This window comes from Candoia aspera, chromosome 5 (assembly GCF_035149785.1).
Source record: "Candoia aspera isolate rCanAsp1 chromosome 5, rCanAsp1.hap2, whole genome shotgun sequence".
In the NCBI taxonomy this organism is placed as follows: Eukaryota; Metazoa; Chordata; class Lepidosauria; order Squamata; family Boidae; genus Candoia; species Candoia aspera.
The window spans coordinates 66,825,783-66,847,907 of NC_086157.1; positions in this window are offsets into that span (position 1 = coordinate 66,825,783).

Sequence of the window (22,125 nt, forward strand, 5' to 3'; positions counted from 1 at the left end):
CTCCTCCTATTTTCCCCACAACAGCCCTCTGAGGTGAAGAAAAATCTTTCCAAAAAAGAAAAATAAGATCCACTAATCTGTTGACACAACTGCCTCCCTTTTGCATCATCTAATCCTACTTTAAAGCTTGCAGGTGAACATTTTTATACTGTCAATTTACCAACATTACTTTGAAAGCCAGGAAGTTTTCCACTGATTGATTATGTGCCATCAAGTTGGTGCTGACTCCTAGTGAACACAGATTTTATCCATGACAATGTCACTAACTTAGTCTTTTGGATATTTCAAAAGTGCACCTAACATCCCTTTAACTGGGTCTATCCATTATGCTGCTGGTTGCCCTCTTCTTCTCTATCCGTCCACCTTTCCCAGCATTAAAGCTTTCTCCAAAGAACTAGGTCTTTGCATAATGTGTCCACTTATCTTGATGTTATTTCTGTGTCCAGATAATGCTTATGTGACATATGCCATTATACTTGTTTTAATAAAGATGTTTAAATAAGCAACACTTCATATATTGAGATTGTTTTTTTTTCACCTCACATATCAAATTTATTGGTTTCTTGGGAACATTTCCATCAATATTTCCCAGAGCTGCATGTTAGCAGGAATTTAGCATGTTGCTCCTAAAAGCAGGCAAGGAATCAGATATTTAGTTAAAAGAACAATCCATAATTGTCAATGCAAACAGGTGCCACAGATGCTGGAGGGAGAATCTACCAAACTGGCTGGACCCCTGGGACATCAGATGAGAGGGGACTCACCAATTCCTCAGAGACTGCAGGTTATAGAAGCAAAAACTGAATCTATAGAGAACTTGTTAAAAAAACCTCTCCATGTCGATGAATAGCTTAATGAAGCTGGGGGAGGACAGCTACCAACAACCCTCACCTGTACCAGCTAGCAGACCAACAATGGGGCAGGGACAGGCTGCTACAGGGGGGGAGGGATCCCCACCATGTAGAACTCAACCCTCCATGACCTGGAGTGATGGGGCATCCATCCCTGCAGCTCCAGCTCCTGCAGCCCCTGTTTCCATGGCCCCTGGCCCCAGAAGGGGTTTTAGAGAGCTGTCAGTTAAATTCGATGGGGACCCAATGAAACTGGCATGTTTCCTCACCAGCACAAAGAACTATATGAGGGATTTTGGGATGTATTTTCCATACGAAAGATCCAAGGTCGATGCAGTTGCAGCCCGGCTCAAGGGGAGGGCAGCGGATTGGTACATCCAGCTGTGTGATACTGAGGTGCCTGCTCTGAACACCGTTGATGATTTCATGTGGGCATTAAAGATGCATTTTGAAGATCCCCTGGCAAAAGAACAGGCTAATAAAGCCTTGAAAGAGCTCTCCCAGGGCCAGATGTCAGTAGCTGACTATGCCTTAGAGTTTAAAGCTCTAGCCAATAAAATTACCAATTGGTCAGAGTCTACCCTAGACTCTGTATTTTAAAGAAGGTTTCCGGTGACATATTGCGTTGGGCTTTAGGCCGAGATGATCCCACTTCTCTTTATGATTGGATCTGCCTGACTGGAAAAGACAAAACTGCCAAATTTACCTATTTACAAGCCTGAAAGGCTGTGCGGTCCTATCCAAGTACCCAAACTCTCAGAGGTGACCAGCGCCGCCGCCAAGGGAGCCACAAAGCCTTGGGAGAAAAAGAGGAGTTGCCACTATGCAAAGGGGCAGTGCCTACATGATGGGAAGGAGGAACACCGGGCAACCGATTGTCTGAAGCCTAAACCCAATCCCAAACATGGAAGCATGCCTACAAAATCACCACCGGCAGCACGCAGGGCCACAGTGGCCAGAGGTGATGTCGACAATGAGGATTTTGTGTATTTCACCAGGGAGTCTGAGCCCGAACCCAAGGAGATGGCGGGAAACTCCGGCTGCCTGCTGTGAAAAGCGCCAGTGAGCAGGTGGCAGAGGACAGGCATGAAGACCCCATGGTGAATGATGACTGTCCCACTTTGATGTTAAAAGTCAGACTGAAGTGCCAAATGAAAAATGCTGAAGTTTGGGCACTAGTGGATTCTGGCTGCTAACATTGTTTGATCCACCCTAAATTGGTGGCAGCCTTGGACCTACCAACATTTCCCCTTAAGTGCCCTCTGATTTTTACGCATCTTGATGGTTCAGAGGCTGGAGGGGGCCCAGCCACCCACTTTACTGGGACTGTAACAATGCAAGTGGGGAGCCATATAGAGACATTAAAGTTCATGGTGGCTCCTGCAGGCAGTCCTTGTGTCATCTTGGGCATGTCTTGGCTAAAATACCAGAACACTTATATCAACTGGGAGTACAAAACTGTGACATTTAGAGATGGATTTTATAATGTCCCTGCTGAGGCAGTGTCTATTACAACTTGAGTCTGCAAGGTGGGGATTGATCAAGCAATGCCAGCGCCAGCACAGCTTGAGGGATTGCCTCCCCAGTATGTGGATTTTGCAGATGTATTTGGAGAAGCAGAGGGAGACCAGCTTCCTCCCCACTGTAATACTGATTGTGCCATTGAACTAGACCCAGAGGCAAAGCTACCCAAGCCCAAAATCTATCCCATGACCCAAAAGGAGCTAGCAGCTTTGCCTGAGTTTATTGACAAGAATTTGGCACGCAGCTTCATTGAGCCCACCCCTGTGGGAGTGCCGGTTTTATTCTGGGAGAAAAAGGATGGGATTCTTAGACTTTGCACGGACTACCAGGCTTGAATGCCATTTCCACATTTTTCCAAGTACGCCCTACCATTAATGAAGGACATGCTAGCTCATTTAGCTAAGGGGATTTTTTTTTCCAAACTGGACTTAAGGGAGGCATATTTCTGGGTTCACATCGAGGAGGGGGATGAATGGTTTCAATTGTCCTTTGGGATCCTTCCAATATAAGGTTCTCCCATTCGGACTCTCAGGGGCTCCTGGAGTCTTTATGGAACTCATTAACAAGGTTCTCCATGACCATCTATTTAAAGGAGTGTTGGTCTATTTAGATGATGTATTAATATACACAGAGACAGAAGAGGAACCTAAAGCCTTGCTCAGGCAAATGCTTGCTAAGCTTAGAACAGCAAAACTATATCCCAAGCTCTCTAACTGTGAATTCCACATATCCCAGCTTATTTGGGATACCGGATGTCAGTGCGGGCATTGAAATGGACCCAGCCAAAGTGCAAGCCATGGCAAATTGGGATCAACCTCGCACCCGCAAGCAGCTACAAAGTTTTCTGGGGTTCGCCAATTTCTATAGGCGGTTTATCAAGGTGTTCACGGAGATTACCCTGCCACTCACTGACTTGTTGAAAACCAAAGGCCAAGGGGAAACTCGCAAAGTTAAAGCCCCTCATGCCTTGCTTAATTGGTCCCCAGACTGCCAGGCTGTATCTGACAAGCTCAAAGCTTTGTTTATTGCAGAACCTGTATTGCGACATCCACACCCCGATTGTCCCTTTATTGTGCAAGTAGATGCCTCAGATACCTCTATTGGGGCTATTCTACTTCAAAAGGACCCCTCAGGCAAAGTGAGACCTTGTGCTTATTAATCCAAAAAGTTCTCTGACACTGAGCGCAGTTGGCACGTCTGGGAGAAAAAAGTGTTTGCCGTTAAAGAACTGGCGCCATCTACTGAAAGGTACCAAATTTCCTTTTGAAGTTTGGACTGACCATAGAAATTTGGAAGCTCTTTGCATGCCTTTCATGCAAAGCAAATGCACACAAGATATTTATATTACTTGAGTGATACAACCCAATACGCAGTTATGTACATTCTTGTCCTGACTCCCAGGAAACACTCTGAGACAGGGAACTGTTCTCTATTGTTTATTTGCTAATACATAATAGTAATCCTAACAAACTGAACAAGCGTGGGAAAAACCCATCCATATAAACCCCGCAGGTTAAGGCCGTGCCAATCTGTGCCTCTTGGAATAGCTCACCAATTCCTCAGTGCTATGCATGCGCTTAACAGTCTGGAAGGGAGCCCCCTGCTCGCCATCCTTACTCATGACAATTCTTACTATTATACTGAAAATAAGACCTTTACTGCTTGCCCTATTTATTTTTTTAAAAAAGTTAATGTACAGTTGCAATCAAAATTATCCAACCCCCATTGCAAATCAGGTTGATTGGCAAAATGTACAGACTTTCAGCTGTTTGCAATGAACAAAGCAAACAAAAGCAATTGAAATAGCTCAACACAACAAATGCTTCAAGCAGTGTACCCAAAGTCAATTGAAAATGCAACTTATAATGACTTCTCCAGTCTCAAAATTATTCAACCCCTTCATGGCAAGCATCTTTAGTACTTAGTAGAGCACCCTTTTGCTGCTATGATCTGCTGCAAAGAAGATGCATAGCCAGACACAGGCTTCTGGCAGCGTTCCTGAGGAATCTTAGCCCACTACACATGAGCAATGGCCTCCAGTTCAGTAATATTCTTGGGTTTGCATGCTGCAACTGCCTTCTTCAAATCCCACCAGAGATTTTCTATGGTGTTCAAGTCAGGTGACTGTGATGGCCACTGTGTTCTTTTCAGCACACTAAACACAGAAGGTTTCCATGTTAGAACTCCAAGACCACTACTGACCCAAAAGCACAAGAAAAGTCAACTCCAATATGCTCAAAATTATATCAATAAGCCACAGAAGTTTTGGGATTCTGTTCTGTGGAGAGATGAAACAAAACTGGAACTTTTTGGCCTGATGGATCAGCGGTATGTCTGGAGGAAGAAGAATGAAGCATATGTTGAAAAGAACACGCTGCCTCCAGTTAAACTGTATGTTGTTTTCTAACTGCACTCCCCACTTTTCAAACCACCACTATGTTCAATTAATATTAAAAAAAAATGGAATAAAGCATCCTTCAGGACATTGTCAGTTCTCTCTTTTCTTGGGTTTTCTTGGTCTAGGCAGGGAAATAAGCGATAACTACAGCTTTGAAAATTGCTGTGGGTAGAGGGAGTTGAAAAACTATTTTGCTTTATTTGCTTGCTTCTACCAAGAAAAATGTCACTGGAATTTCTACATTTTCAGATCTTTCTCACAGGCTTGTTATTTCTTAAAACAATGATGGGCCTCATCACGCAAGCCAAAGGCAGCATTTTCATGTTGTTCAGCTGAGAGTACTCACAAGTTCTTACTCTGCTTCATCCACTTACATCTTTCCTTTTTGGTGAACATTGCAGATAATCCCAACTAGAGCACTTGTGTTAATGGAAAAAGCCAGGGAGTTTCAGAAAAACATCTATTTCTGTTTTATTGACTATTCTAAAGCCTTTGACTATGTGGACCATAACAAACTGTGGGAAGTTCTTAGTGGTAGGGGGATACCAAGTCATCTTGTCTGCCTGCTGAAGAATCTGTGTAATGACCAAGTAGCAACAGTAAGAACAGACCAGGGAACAATGGACTGGTTTAAGATTGGGAAAGGAGTATGGTAGGGCTGTATACTCTCACCCTACCTATTCAACTTGTATGCAGAACACATCATGCAACATGCTGGGCTTGAGGAATCCAAGGCTGGAGTTAAAATCGCTGGAAGAAACATTAACAATCTCAGATATGCAGATGATACCACTTTGATGGCTGAAAGCAAAGAGAAACTGAGGAGTCTTATGATGAAGGTGAAAGAAGAAAGTGCAAAAGTTGGCTTGCAGCTAAACCTCAAAAAAACCAAGATTATGGCAACTAGCTTGATTGATAACTGGCAAATAGAGGGAGAAAATGTAGAAGCAGTGAAAGACTTTGTATTTCTAGGTGTGAAGATTACCGCAGATGCTGATTGCAGTCAGGAAATCAGAAGACACTTAATCCTTGGGAGAAGAGCAATGACAAATCTCGATAAAATAGTTAAGAGCAGAGACATCACACTGACAACAAAGGCCCACATAGTTAAAGCAATGGTGTTACCCGTAGTAACATATGGCTGCGAGAGCTGGACCATAAGGAAGGCTGAGAGAAGGAAGATCGATGCTTTGGAACTGTGGTGTTGAGGAAAACTCTGAGAGTGCCTTGGACTGCAAGAAGATCAAAATAGTCCATCCTCCAGGAAATAAAGCCAGACTGCTCACTTGAGGGAATGATATTAAAGGCAAAACTGAAATACTTTGGCCACACAATGAGAAGACAGGACACCCTGAAGAAGATGCTGATGCTAGGGAGAGTGGAGGGCAAAAGGAAGAGGGGCTGACCAAGGGCAAGGTGGATGGATGATATTCTAGAAGTGATGGACTCGTCCCTGGGGGAGCTGGGGGTGTTGACGACCGACAGGAAGCTCTGGCGTGGGCTGGTCCATGAAGTCACGAAGAGTCGGAAGCGACTAAATGAATAAACAACAACAGAGCACTTGTGTAATGATTACCTGAACCCAAATAAAATGCTCAGACTAAAAATCAAAGTTTAAGTTCTGATTTTATTTAAAATAGAGTGCAAACAAAAAGAAAGCTCAGAATGAGAAAAGTGCGCCTAAAGTCAAACTAAATAGCCCCGTTACAAACAGCATCCCACCCACCCCCTTCAATCATCACAACCCCACATTCCCAGGTGCTGCTAACAAGCTCTGCTGATCAATGGGCAAAAAGACCTTGACATTAAAAAGATAACCCAAACACATTCCTGCATGCCACAGAGAGATACAGCTTTCAGTACAAGGTTTATCAGCAGCACCCTCCCAGCCAGGAACACGCGTCAACACTCTGGCATGTGAACCGTTAGGATGTACAAACACATTGAAATGATGAACATGACAGCTTGAATGCCAGCTTTAGCTGTAGATGAGATAGAGTAAATATAGCTTTTTCCATGAAAGAGAAGGTGGGATAATCAAATTAACCTTCTATTTCTTCCTTTGCTATGATGGGTTGGGAACAATCATTCTACAGTAAGTCTTCATATCAATGAATAATGGAATTATGTATGATGGCCAGGCCAGGATTCTACTTCACAAACTTCTGCTTATTCACATCACTCTGATAGTTTTGACCTCATACTCTATTAATAAGTTATGATAATCACAGTCCCTATTGGGGGGGGGGGGGTAGTGTTGTGGCCTCTTGTTCGCTGAAAACGTCTGTGAAATCTGCATACTTGGCTGGCAACTGGACCTCCCCTGCTTCCGTGACTGCGTTGATTGCTGGAGAGAGAAGAGTGGCTTGAACCTTGTGGTGCTGGCATTCCTTAGCTGGGAAGGAGACTGCTCCCATAGTCCAGTCCAACAATGGGTTGTGGATCTTCAGCCAAGGTGTGCCCAGGACTATAGGCACATTAAGTGATGCAGTAACATAAAGTTGGATCCACTCAGTGTGGTGTCCTGTTGTTAGTTGCAAAGGTTCTGTGAAACTTCAAATTGGTCCTGCCTTGAGGGGCTGGCTGTCAGTGGTCTCAACTTCTATGGGACATGGCAATTCCATGGTCAGGATGTTCAAGTCTTGTACAGTCTGTACATCAATAAAATTGGTGGAAGCTCCGGAATCCACGAGGGCCTCTAGCTTGACCTGGTACTCTGGGTTTACGTGCATTATGACTAGTAAGTAGTAAAAGGATTGCCTGGAATCCTTGGAAGGAGCTCTTCTTAATTGATTTATGGTCTAACTGCTGAGCTCTGTGGAGGGAGACTGACGGAGTTTCCCTGGTTGGAAGTCAAGGTGGAGGTGGCTCTTGGTTCTGCTGCTTGCCCTGGGGCTCTTACGGAATTTGCTTGGCTTCTCGCTGGGCAAGTTCTCACCAAATGCCCCGGGACTCCACAGTAGAAACAGAGGGCTCTCTCGCTCCTTGTCTGTCTCTCAGCCTTGGAAGTCAGCCTCCTGCTTGCCCCGAGCTGCATCGGCTCCTCTGGTCCTGAGTAGAGAGATGCTTCAGAGAGAGCTGGAAATCCTGGAAGTGCTCTGAGGCCCTGCCTCTCCCCAGCTGCATCTGTCTGAGCTCTTCTAGCCTGGCACCTACAACCACAGACAGCTGATATAAACCTTCTAGGGTAGCTGGTGTTCCCTGGTGCACTAATTCCTTTTTAATTTCTTCATCCAGCCCCTGTTTGAATTGGTCTTTCAAGGCACTCTCATTCCAGTACAGATCTCCTGCTAACAGCTTGAAATCAGCAATGTAAATTCCCACCCTCTTGTTGCCTTGCTTGAGCTTCCGAATTTCCCAGCTGGCAGTGACCTCTCTGATCGGGTAGTCAAAGTGTGCTCGGAACCCTGCCAGAAAATTCTGGTAATCATTGAGAATCGGGTCGTTGTTCTCCACTATGGGAATAGCCCATTTGGCTGCTGGGCCCTTTAGCAGTCTTAGAATGAAGGTGACTCTGGTTCAGTCTGTGGGAAACTCTGCTGGTCTGCTGTCGAAAAACATCCTGCACTGTGTGAGAAAGGTTCTCAACTGTCCTGCTTCTCCTCCAAACTTCTCTGGTAAACTGCCCTGGGATCTCAAGACTACTGGCGGAGCTGCTGCTGCTGCTGCTGGCACCGGTTGTGTGTTAATGGGAGCTGGTTGTTGTAACTGCTGTGGCATGGCTGCTTGTAATGTGTTGATCTGGAGATCTACTTGTTGTTGATGTTGTTGCAATGCTGCTGCCAGTTGTTGGATGGCTTGCCAAATTTCCTGGTTTTCTGAAGACATTTTCCCAAATGTCTCTTCCTTTTTTTTTTTGTTCCTCCCTCTTTCAATGGGAGTAGTAGAGTTTGTTAGGTTTGATGTCCTAACAGTCAGGAACCACACTGAGACAAGGAATAGGTCTCTAGTGTTTATTACTGCTACATTAGACAGAAAATCCTAACAAACTGAAGAAGCGTGGGAAAAACCCAGACAGATAAACCCCAAAAGTCAAGGCGGGTCTGATCTGTGTCTCTTTGAATGGCTGCTTAACTCCTCAGTACTATGCATGCATTTTCCCCCCTGGATAGGGCCCCCCTCCTGCTCACCATCAGTACTCATGACACTACCACTACATGGTAGTAGTAGATAAAAGACACTAACTCCTTTCCACCATACAGGATGCTAGCTGTCTGATTTTTTGCAGTACTGATCTAGCCATCTAGACACCTTTACCTGTCACTAAACTAATTCAAGGTTGTAATGCTGGTCCAGTAGTATGTGCAGTGATCTTATTTGCTTGCCTATATATTTTTGAGACATGAAAACATCACACAACTACTTTTAATTTATTTGTCTGGGGATTAGTATGATCTACCACATAATATTTGGGGGAGCAAGTGAGTAGTATAAATATACTTTTTGATAGTTGAATTATTAATATTGTATAAACATGTGATTTTTGCACAGTGTCATGTTCACCGTTGCGGTGTTTATACATCGTAATGGTTTACTTGCCAAGGTGCTGATACGTGTGCTGGCTGGGTGGGTGCTGCTGAGAGCCTTGTACTCAAGACGTGCTGGACTGTGCCAGGGAAGAATGTGTTTGGGCTATCTCTTAAATGTCAAGGTCTTTTTACCCGTTGATCAGCAGAGCTCGTTAGGAGCACCTGGGAATGTGGGGTTGTACTGTATGCGAAGGAGGGGATGGGCTGATGTTTGAAGCGATGATATTTAGTTTGAGTTTAGGCGCGCTTTCCTCATTCTCAGCTTTTTACCTGTTTGCACTCTTTTCTAAATAAACCCAGAACCTGAATTGTGATTTTGAGTCTGAGAGTTTTATTTGGAGTAAGGCAATCATCACACACAGTGATGAAAGCAACCTCTCTCTGAAGAATTTGAGTAGTGTAGCAAATATATTTTATGATCACTATTCCCTTACATAGGAAACAGAGGGGAGGTGGAATAAGAAAGGAAATTTTCTGAAACAAGCATTTATTCATAAATACACGAATTACATCCCAGCAGGAATATGCACTGTATTAATATGATGTATATCATTCATTTCTGCCTAGAGGTTTTTCAAGCATGAAGGCTTCTCATTAGTATAGTCTCCAGACAAGTAGAACAACTCCATATTACAGATGATTTGGAAATATTAGATTTGCCACCAACTTAAAAAGGAAAGAATATGTATTTGCCTAGCTCAAAAAACTCAGCTTTGTCATTTCTCTTATCTTTAGAATTTTTTCACTGGATGAGATTTTAATTCTATGGTAACTATAATAAATCAGGTCATAACTAAAATGGAAACTGCAAGTTACAGAAAATAAAAGGGAAGTTAAAGTATTTTGAATTTCTCTATACTTTAAGAGTAACAACCATGATAATCATTCTCCACCACACTTCAGTAATTGTGTACTTATCATAGTAGCTGCTTTTCTCTTAGGCAATTATGTTATGATTGGTCAAATATTTTGTTTTCTCTCCCCACTCCATTTTATATTCATAGTGAATTATTCATCTAGAGATTTGGACTGATATGTAATTAATACTGAAATAACATTCAACTAGAAGTATAATTTAACTTTTGTGACCCCTTCTACTTCGTGGATAAAGTAATGATTCCACTAGAGTTACAGCTGGACAAAAATAAATATACCAATTTATTTTAATAATTACATTTTATTCAAGGTTCACAAATTTTGAAGTACTACGAATGCTCACTGTGGGCTTGATCAAGCAAAACAAGGAACAAAGTTCAAACCAAATTCTGGCACAATTTCTACTTTTCTTGGGCAAGCTGCGACTAGGTGGAATGGCAAAGCAAGAAGTTAAGTCCAGAGAGGTCTTGGCAATGCTCCCACTTTAAAAAACAAACTTGTGACCCTGCTCCCAGTTGCTTCAACCTTCCAGCAAGTCCTGATCCATAATTTGAATAATTCTGTTATATGGGTCTGTCTTCCCTCTCAAAGATTCAAGTTAGCCTGCTAACAACTGTAAGAAACACCATGAAACACATTAAAATTAAAACAACAGCATACATTTAATCAGCAACCAATGTAAAACAAAAAACAACAAAAACAACCAATATAAATCAGCATAACCATAATGCAATTATAAGAATAATGCAAGCTGTTCTAACTGTGTGAAAAAGAAAATTAAAAGAGAGAAAGAAAGCAATAAAAGATTAAGGTGAAAAATAATAGATCATGTATGTCCAGGCAGGCCACACTATATGTACCAGAAAAAAATGTGATCAACTGGGCTCCACAACCACCTACCCCAAAGTCAGGGAGAACTGCCATGCTTTTAAAGACTTCCAGAAGACATTCAGAGTGGGATACACACAAATCTCTCATACAGGAGGCAATGTGACATACTTCCTAAGTCCCAATAGTTGGTGCTGTTTAATCAAAAGGACCCAAAGTGCACCACCTCTGCCAATTTTAGTAGATGGACAAAAACCATGGAAGATAGTCTCTCATATAACCTGACCCAATGCCATTAAGGGCTTTATAGGTGATAACCAGCACGTTGCATTGCACCCAAAAGTGCACCAGCAACCAATGCAGTTCAGGGAGCATTACTGCAGCATGCCCATTACAGCTTGAGCTGCCACATTCTGGACCACCTAGAGCTTCTAAGTGGACTTCAATGGCAGCCCCATGTAGAGCACATTGCAATAGTCTAACCATGAGAACTACAACCTGAGTGACCATCTGAAGGGCATTCCAGTCCAGGAACATGCACAAATGGCAACTAGATGGAGCTGTACAAAAATCCTCCTGGCCACAGCTGCCATCCACTCTTCAAGCAGGAGCTATGAGTCCAAGACCATCCGCTGATTCCACATCAGTCTTGAATAGGGAAGTGCAACCCTGTCCAAACATAAGGATGAAAAGTCCCTGGATCTGGGTGGTCCAAAAATCCACAGCTATTTAGTCTTGTCAGGATGAACCTGAGTCTGTTCCTCCATCCAGAACTGCACAATCTCCAGAGAGCAGGCTTGGGCATTGAGAGCATCACTTGACTGGCCTGGAATACATATAGGTATCATCCACATATTAAAGGCAGACCCTAAGCTGATAGATGACCTCTCCCAGCAATTTTATGTAGATATTAAATAGGAGGGGAGAGAGTCAAGTCCCAAAGTACCCCACAAATGAAGGGCCAAGATTGTGACCTCTCCATTCATCAACACTGACTGGAGCTGAAAAGAGAAAGGGGAACTATTATAATATGATGTCTCTGACAACCAGACCACACAGCTGTCCAGAATGATAGTGTGACTGATGGTATTGAAAGCAGATCTCTCTGCTAAGAGATCAAGGAGCACAAGGATGGACGCACCACCCTTATCATGGCTGCATGAGAGGAGCTGTATCCATATCATACTCTCAACCCAAGCTGCATTTTCCTTAAATATGCTGATACCAGATCTAAAACTGTGCCGGTCATCCAATTTTCCAAAGTGTTTTTACCCTGCAAGAGGATTCAGGTTTTTACCTCATATTCAAGGTACTTTAGAAATATTTTCACATCTTTTTTGGAAGTGTTTTCAAAGCTTTAATTTGTAAAGTTGCAGAATATATTATCTTTGGGTTTGTAAATTTCTCCATCTCTGGCTGTCCAGGAAAAAAAAAAAAAAAAATTCTTCTTCTCTTCAGATTTAATTAAAGAATAGGAAGACAGGGAGACTACAAACATTTATATCTATACTGTTTAAGATGCTTCTGTCCTCTTTCCAGAGCAGAGTAAGTCTAAAGTGGCTTAAGAAAACACTTCTGGACTGAGACACGATCACAATACCTTGTATGGTATTTAGTCCAGACTGCAGGCTAACACATCCTTCCACTAGACAATTACCCTGCTATTGTGCCCTCTCATCTTTCTTTCAGTGATCCAATCTTCCTGGACATAAGTACTTTAAATATATATATATATATATCCCGCCTTTACTATTTTTACAAATAACTCAAGGCGGGGAACATACCTAATACTCCTTGTTCCCCCTATTTTCTCCACAACAACAACCCTCTGAGGTGAGTTGGGCTGAGAGAGAGTGACTGGGCCAAAGTCACCCAGCCGGCTTTCATGCCTAAAATGGGATTATATGTTTGTATGTGTGTCTATATACGTACATATAAGTGAGGGTACATTTTTATACACAAATATATATCTATATGAAGCAACATTATATTTATACATACAAAGTATCAATGTGCACATATGCAACTTTAAAATGAGCATTCCTTTCTTGTCAGACCTTTTGTACTCCAATAACTTCTAGTCTTATTTTATCACCAGTGCTAAGAAGGCACAATGGTTAAGAGCTTTGCCTAGTATGTAAGAGGCGGTGATGACAAGGCAACCAGGCAATGAAGATAATCCCTTAGAGAAATACCTGCATAATGAAAGACAGAGCACTCACCACATAACTAAGTGCATATCATCCCTCTGTGAGAAATGTTCCCATCTTATCTGAATGCATACACACTTACAGGGAAAAAAAAAAAAACTATTCTTATCCTGCCAATAACATTGTTATCTCTTACTATCAGGAAATTGCTGCAGTAAAGATTAGCTTCTTGCAGTGACCTTTTCATGTATTGTTATAATGCATTGTGGGCTGCTCACATTTTCCAGAATATATTTGTCATTATGTTCATTAGCAGAATAAATTGTATCAGGAGCAAGCAGGACATAAACATTTTCAGTGTGAATACATCCACAGGATCCAATGCTTTCAGCAAAAGTATGCCAAATCTCCACCACTTTCATATATGTGACAAAACTGATAGAGTCTGCATGATGGCAAGACAATTTATTTCATAACTTGCTTCCTTCATGACCTACCATATGAATACTTCTCTTTCATTGTTGTTCCAAAATATTTCAGAAGAACAAGTTGGCATGGCTGTCCTTTAGGAAAAACTGTTCAAGCTTCTAATTCTTGTATCATACCATAATAATCTACATAGCTATACAGCCTACTATAAAAGCTTCCGGATCTTGGTTGCATTTTCCTTAAATAATCCATTATTCTAACCTTGGATTTTTGAGACTGCTCTATCAGTCTGTAATTCATATTAGTGCTGGTTTCATTCATGTCTATAGAATTACCTACACTATGAGCATAATGACTCACTTCCCACTCTGTTAACTTTCTACATTGCCTGGGATCCAGGAAGGGATCTGGAAGATTAACTGTGAATGCATATTTCCTACTTGCTTCCCTGAACTGCATGAACCAATTTCTTTTCTTACCCAATAACATTGTTAAGCACCTGCTTTTAAGTAACAAATTCAATCTGAAAAGAGAAAAAATATATCTATGAAATTTCTACCACAAATTAACTCCTGGCATAATATCACCAGTAATAATGACTTAAGCATACCCAAAGCAGGACATCTGACCATAGGATTCTTCTGATATAATAATATATACAGATTCAGTTAGTGCTTCCATTATGACAAATAAAGGCCTTGCTTAGACATAATAGAGTTAATAGAGTTGCTTGCTCAATAGAGTTTAGAATTTACAGAATATAACTTATTGTGCCTGGATGCAAGATTCACCAATTTCTGTCCCTTAAGAATCAGTACAAGGATGGACATTTGAAGTATTTAACTTTTTATAACCATTCTGACATGCTACATTATACTACACTGTAGTTTCATTGGTTCCAGTTTCATGCAGAATGTTAATTGACAAATCAGGATTGTAAATCATGGTTTATGGCTTAGCCAACTGTACTTTATTCAACAAATGATAGATTGTTCTGATGAGTGAAGTAGGTATTACAATGAAACAAGGCCAAATGATTATTCTTTTAAACTTGATGCTCAGGACTCTACATTTTAATGCAACAGAAGGGAGAAAGTCATACATGACTAGTGACTAATCATATTACCAATATATACTTTTAATTAAATGTAAATGAAATGAAATTTATTTTACCATGGTTTCACCCGCTAATATTTGGAGTCCCACTATACCATTCAAAGGTTAAATGGGGCCTTCTGTCCAGAAAAAAAGAACTTCTGTTTTAAATTATGTATTGAAGTAAGCCAAGATCAAGGTATGCTTGATCGTTTTTTCCTTTGCTTGTTTCAAAAAATAGGTTAAGATAATCATACTTTCTTGATTGTCATGTGCAGATTGCCTGACAGTGCACTTTCTTACCATTGTGTATAGCAGTCTGTAGAAACAGCATTTACTGATTTGTTGACTGAGTAGATTTATATGTTGCTCTACTTGCAAAGCAAACTATGAACAGCTTTCACACCTGAATACAGTAATAACATTAAAAGATAAAAAAAATGAAATAGTATAAGAAATGCACAATCCCCAAAGAATAGCCTGATTACATGCAACAGTATCTGCAAGAACACAATCAATCCTTTCTCCTGCAGCAAGGACAGTTCAACTTATCACATCCTAAAGTCTTGCTGAAAAGGTCAGGTCTTAATTACTTTATGAAAACTCAACCAAGTTGGAGTCAACTAATTTCTGAGGGAATGCTGTTCCAGAGGTCTGCTGCATAAACCCTGGATTGGCCTTCAAGATTAATATCCAACAGGCTTCTGGTGGAAATATTGCAGACTGATGTTCTGTTCAGACTACAGCCAGGCAAAGTTACTAATAAAATTCTTTATTGAATACACTATTTACAATAGTAAAAGTTCTTCAACAGATTAGAATATGTAATTCAAATCAAGTCCAACCAGGTGGCAAAGGACACAAAGGCAACACTGCAGGGTCAGTCCATGGCAAGACAGTGAGGAAGAACTTGGCCAATCTTCCGATTGAAGCTGCAAGGCTGGAAGGAGCTACAGTGCATGGCAAAGGAGAGGCTGAACACTCAGATTGGTGCCCTGGCATGCAGGCTGGATCAGGCTGGCACACTGAGGCTAGGCAAGGCTTGACTGGAGTGTCTAGGCAAGGCTTGGTTCTGAAGGCAGGACTGGACTTGCCTGGAATGTCTAGGTGAGACTCGGACCTGGAAACAAGACTGGACTGGGAAGGAACATATCAGCGAGGCTTGGATCTGGAGAAAAGGCTGGACTGGACTGGAGCTTCTAGGCAAGGCTGAGATCTGGAGGTACACCCAGATCATGATGGAGTGACATGACAAGGCATGGAGCTGGACACAAGGCTCTGCTTAGCAGGGACAGCAAGGATGGAGTGGCCGATGTGGGAAGCAGGTCCTCGAAGGCAGAAGGTGCTGGCACAGGTTCCATGCGGGCTACAGGCAGGGCTTCCAACACTGGTAAGGATTCTTCCACAGGTGTTGTGAGCTCGAAGGATTGGTTGTCTCTGTCTGTCATGTTCACTGTTTCAATGTATAGTATACATTGTAACGTTTCACATGCCATGGTGCTGACGCATGTTTCTGTTTGGGAGGCAGCTGCTGTGAAACCTTGTACCAAGCTCTGTATCTGTGTTCATTACAATGGAATGTGTTTGGGTTATGTTCTCTGTTCAAGGACTTTTCCCGCAAACCATCAGAAATCGTTAGGAGCACCTGGGATTGTGAACTTGGAAAGATTCTATGGGGGCAGGGATCTCATTTACACCAAGGGTTTTTAGTTTGCATTTGGCACGCTTTTATCATTCTCAGCTTTTTCTGTGATCCTTCATACTATTCTTTAATAAATCAGATATCTTTGAATTCCTGCTCATGAGTCTGATAGTGTTTTAGAACAGGCGACCATTACATAAAGCTGAGAATCACCAAAGTTGTACTGTTAGCTCCTACCAAGATTAGTTTCTTGTGAGGGAAAATAGTTAACAATGGCCGAGTCCAAGCTCACGACTGGGGGACTTGAGGAGATGGCTAGTTTGATGCCCGAGTCAATGGTCAAGAGTGGAGAACTGAGCCTCACCCCAGAACCTTCAGATTTCCTGGAGGAATCGAGTTCCAGTCCTGAGGTAGAGGAATCTGATGATGGGGGAGAGCCAGAGCAACCCGCACCCAGCAAATCGCCTGCAGAGTTGATCACCTGGGATGAAGCAGGAGAACCCCAGCCAGGGACATCCCAGGAGTCCTGGAAGTATCGGTTCCCACTGACCCCAGATGTAGAATCTACCACGGTATCAACAGAGAGACAGCCTAACACGTGAGGGAGGGAGGAATCTCAAACCCCTGAAAGGCTAAGTGATGGAGTATATGCTAAGAAACCTGTCTCTGTCACTGGGGGGGCAGGGGAGGCATGGAGGAGATCCCAGCTTCACGCAACCATCCCCCATCCTCCCATCCAGACTGCCGGTGGAGCGGGGCCAGAGACAGCTCTGGGATGAATCTCCACCTAGCAGGGCTTGACCACCAGTGTCCCCACCCTGAAGAGGGAGAGCTACTGTAACCTGGGGCCCAAGCACTCAAGCAGCCGCCGATTCCACTCCAACAGGACTGCGGGTGAGAGACTTTTCTGTCAAGTTTGATGGGGATCCAACCAAGTTATCTTTCTTTCTAACTAATGCTAAAAGTTACATGAGGCAGTTTGGAGCATACTTCCCTTCCAAAGAGGCTAAGATAACTGCCATTGCCACCAAGTTGAAGGGTTGAGTGGCTGACTGGTATGTTCAATTAAGTGAGGCTGACTCCCCTGCACTTGATTATTTCGAGGACTTCATGTGGGCATTAGAGCTACATTTTGAGGATTCTCTGGCCAAGGCAAGAGCTAAGAAGGTGCTGAAGGATCTTACCCAGGGCCAACTCTCTGCAGCTGATTATGCCCTGGAGTTTAAGGCTCTAGCTGGGAAAATCCCCAACTGGTCTCAGTCAACCTTAATAGAACGGTTTAAAGAGGGACTCAACTGGGACGTCCTATGGTGGGCGTTGTGTAGGGACGACCCAGAATCATTGTATGGATGGATCTGTCTGGCAGGCAAGGCTGAGCATGCTCAGCATACCTTCATGCAAACCAGAAGACCTGAAAAACCACCAGCCACCATGAGGGGACCCCGAAGTGCTGCGACTGCTGCCCGGCCAGGCTATAGAGCCTGGGAAGAGGAGAGAGATCGGCACTACGCGAGGGGTCAGTGTCTCTGATGTGGAAAGGAAGGGCATTGAGCAGCTGATTGCCCAAAAGCCAAGGCTGGAGATCGAGCAGGCAAGCCGCCGGCCAAATCGCCCCCCCCCCCTCGTGGCAGATGACAGCAGCCAACGGCGCAGCTGACACTGAGGAAGCATTCTACTTCCCAGGAGAGGCTGAAGACGACTCTAAGGAGCCGGCGGGAAATGCCAGCCACCTGCCATGAAGAGTGCCTATGGGCAGGTGGAGGAGGATGGGCACGAGGATGCTATGGTGAGTGCTGACTGTCCCACTTTAGCAGTAAAAGTGAAATTGGGCTCCTGCACAAAAACTACCGAGGTCTGGGCTTTGGTTGACTCTGGGTGTTCCAGGTGTTTAATTCACCAGCAGCCTTTAATCTTCACACAGTTGGATGGTTCAACAGCGGGGGGGGGGGGGGGTGGCAACCCATTTCATTGGAACTGTCACAATGCAAATGGGCAGCCACCATGAGACTTTAAAATTTGTAGTAGCACCTGTTGGCAATCCCTTGGTAATTCTGGGGATCCCCTGGTTGACCTATCGAAGCCCATATATAAACTGGGAACACAGAACTGTGACTTTTAAATATGGGTTTTACCAAGCTCCTACAGCGGAGAGAGCTGCACGTGTGGGTGTTGGAAGGGCTGCAGCCACCACACCATGCCCTAACTTGGCACATTTAGAAGGCTTGCCCGATCGATACCAAGACTTTGCAGACGTTTTTGGGGAAATGGAAGCAGATCAGCTACCCCCCCATCGGAAGACTGACTGTGATAGAATTGGTTCCCAATGCTCAATTGCCCAAGTCAAAAATCTATCCAATGACTCAGAAGGAGCTTGAGGCATTATGGGACTTTATCGACAAAAATCTATCAAGGGGGTTTATTGAACCTTCAAATTCCCCAGTTGGGGCCCCTGTGCTACTCCGGGAAAAGAAAGATGGCACGCTTCGACTCTGTATGGACTATCGAGGGTTAAATTCTGTCTCAATTTTCAACAAGTACCCTCTTCCGCTCATGAAGGACATGTTAGCTCATTAGTCTAAGGGCAAGATTTTCTTCAAGCTCGATCTTCATAAAGCCTATTTCTGCATCCACATACAAGCTGGACATGAGTGGAAAACTGCTTTTAATTACCCATTGGGTTCATTTCAGTACAAAGTCCTCCCTTTTACGTTGGCAGGGGCGCCCGGAGTCTTCATGCAATTGATTAATGAAGTATTACATGATCATTTGTTTAAAGGGGTCCTGGTTTATTTAGATTATTTTCTCATTTACACTGAAACCAAGGAGGAACACAAACGCCTCTACAAACAGGTGTTACACAAGCTTAGAAATGCCAAACTCTATGCCAAACTTTCCAAATGTGAATTCCACAAGACCCAGCTTGACTATCTGGGCTATAGGGTGTCTGACAAGAGCACTGAAATGGACCTTGCAAAAATCCAGGCAATTTTAAGTTGGGAATGTCCCCGCACCCGGAGGCAATTGCCAAGTTTCCTCGGGTTCAGTAATTACTATCGCCAATTTATCCAGGGTCTCGCTGAGATTGCTTTGCCCCTCACTGACTTACTCTGTACCAAGGGCTTGGGGGAGACATGCAAAGTAAAAAACCCTGGGGCAGTGTTGAATTGGACACCTGAATGTCAGGCAGCTTTTCAGTAATTAAAAACCCTTTTCACTGCTGAGCCTATTCTACAGCACCCCGATCCTGAATGCCCCTTTGAGGTCCAGGTTGATGCTTCTGATTCCTCAGCTGGGGCTATATTGTTACAGAGAGATTCTGAAAATCACTTAAAACCATGTGCTTATCTGTCCATAAAATTTTCTGAAACCAAACGCCGATGGCATGTTTTGGAAAAGGAGGCGTTTGCTGTAAAAGCCGCTTTGGAAGCCTGGCATCACCTCCTTGAAGGTGCTAAATGCCCTTTTGAGGTTTGGACAGATCACAGGAATTTGGAAGCCCTCCACACACCCCGGTGTCTCAGTCCTAAACAAATTCGCTGGGCTCAGTTTTTCAGTCATTTCAATTTCCAGTTAAAATTTATCCCAGGAAAGAAAAACTTTCTGGCCGATGCTTTGTCGCGTTTACCTCAGGATTTTGACCAGGGGGCAGATGTGGTTGGGACTGTTCTCACTGAACCACAACTGGGTTTGGTTGCTGTCACTCAGAGCCAGACCTGTGTGCAAGCAACACTGCCCCCAGCCCAGTCTGGGAAGTGGAAGGTTCAAGTTCCTTGTCAGTTACAGAAAGACTTTCTCCAGGCACTGAAATCTGATACTTGGTTGCTAGCTAATAAAGACACAGTTTCCTTCAAAAACAGGCTGGCATGGGTGGAACACCGCCTTTATGTACCCGAAACTTTAAGAGCTGAGATTTTACAGCGCTCCCATGATGATAAACTTGCTGGGCACTTTGGTTTTGTCAAAACATTACATTTGGTCCGTCGTCAATTCTGGTGGCCTACCTTGAGATGCAATGTAAAAGACTTTGTGGCTTCCTGTCCTGTTTGTGCAATGTCAAAATGTAAGGGGGGGGGGACCACAGGGGCTTCTACAGCCCGTGGCCAGCACGTCCCATCCCTGGGATGAGATTTCTATGGATTTTATTGTGGATCTTCCTCCCAGTCAGAAGAAAACTGTCATGAGTAAGGACAAAAACTGTCATGTGGGTTGTAAAATATTTTTTTTCCAAACAAGAACATTTCATTCCATGTGCATCCATCCCATCAGCCCCGCAATTGGCATGCCTATTTCTCATCCACATCTACCACCTCCACGATAGCCCCTCCCATTTGGTCAGTGACTGCCAGACACAGTTTACTTCCCAGTTTTGGAAATCATTTTTAAATTTGATTGGCACCAAACAAGCACTATCCATGTCTTCCCATCCTGAGACTGATAGTTCTACTGAGATTTTGAACTCCACTCTTGAACAATTTCTTAGAGCATACATTAACTACCATCAGGACGATTGAGTGGAGTTACTACCTTTTGCTGAAGTGGCTTACAACAATGCTGTCCATCTAAGTACCAGGCAAACCCCTTTTTGTGTGGTTTCTGGTCACAACTTTGTTCCCATCCCTGAACTGCCACAACCCCCTTCCCAAACATATTCTGCCTCTGACTGGGCTATTAAGCTGGCTGATTCCTGGCTGGTGATTCAACAAGCCAGGCTGCTTACAAGTTGCAAGCCGATAAGCATTGTTCCTTGCAACACGACTTCAAGATTGGGGATCAGGTGTATCTATCTACCAAATTTATCAAGTCACCACAACCCTCTAAAAAGCTTGCTCCCAAGTTCATTGGTCCTTTCCCTATTGTTGGTCTTATCAATCCAGTTACTGTTAAATTGGACCTGACTCACAATTTGAAACACTTGCACCGTTTTCCATTCCAGCTTGCTCAAGCCTGTCCACCACTCCTCCCGCTGGCATCCCCAACCTCCTTCTCCTGCTCCGATCATGATTGATGGCCAACAGCACTTTGAGGTCAAGGAGGTCGTTGATTCTCACAAGCTTTGAGGCACCCTCCAGTATCTAGTCCGATGGAAACATTTTCCTCATCCTGAATGGGTGTGCTCGCCATGTTAATGCTCCTGATTTAGTTCGCCATTTCCACCTTGCTTATCCTTTGAAGCCTGCTGCTTTAGTGTTTTCTTTCTTTTGGGGGAGCAGTATGTCATGTTCACTGTTTCAATGTATAGTATACATTGTAACGTTTCACATGCCATGGTGCTGACACACGTTTCTGTTTGGGAGGGAGCTGCTGTGAAACCTTGTACCAAGCTCTGTATCTGTGTTCATTACAATGGAATGTGTTTGGGTTATGTTCTCTGTTCAAGGACTTTTCCCGCAAACCATCAGAAATCGTTAGGAGCACCTGGGATTGTGAACTTGGAAAGATTCTATGGGGGGAGGGATCTCATTTACACTGAGGGTTTTCAGTTTGCATTTGGCATGCTTTTATCATTCTCAGCTTTCTCTGTGATCTTGCATACTATTCTTTAATAAATCAGATATCTTTGAATTCCTGCTCATGAGTCTGATAGTGTTTTAGAATAGGCAACCATTACACCGGCAGCTTGCTCTTGGTGCAACTGCCTATTTATCCACTCCTTTTCATGCTGTTTTCCTGTAGCAGCCTATCAGGTTTCTTTTTCCTTCATGTACTTCTTTGCTCTCTTCTCTCAAGCACTGATTGGAGGCTTCAAATCTCCCTCCAGAGTTTGTCCAATCAGCATCTGCAATTTCTTCCACTCTGCTGAGTC